Source organism: Penaeus vannamei, chromosome 17 (genome assembly GCF_042767895.1).
Source record: "Penaeus vannamei isolate JL-2024 chromosome 17, ASM4276789v1, whole genome shotgun sequence".
NCBI lineage: Eukaryota > Metazoa > Arthropoda > Malacostraca > Decapoda > Penaeidae > Penaeus > Penaeus vannamei.
The window spans coordinates 1,605,683-1,606,095 of NC_091565.1; positions in this window are offsets into that span (position 1 = coordinate 1,605,683).

Here is a 413-nt window from a genome sequence, read left to right on the forward strand (position 1 = left end):
GGGGAGACGAGGAGGGGGAGGGTGGAGACGAGGAAGGGGGAAGAGGGAAGGGGGGAGGGTGGTTTAGGGTGGAGGGAGGAGGGAGGGGGCAAGGATGGGGAGGAGGGGGAGACGAGGAGGGGGAGAGGAAGGGGGGAAGAGGGTGGAGGGAAGAGGGAGGGGGCGAGGATGGGGGGGGAGACGAGGAGGGGGAGAGGAAGGGGGGAGGGAAGAGGGTGGAGGGTGGAGGGAGGAGGGAGGGAGCGAGGATGGGGGGGGTGAGACGAGGAGGGGGAGAGGAAGGGGGAAGGGGGTTTAGGGATGGAGGGAGGAGGGAGGGACGAGGATGGGGGGGGAGACGAGGAGGGGGAGAGGAAGGGGGAAGAGGGTGGAGGGTGGAGGGAGGAGGGAGGGGGCGAGGATGGGGGGGAGGA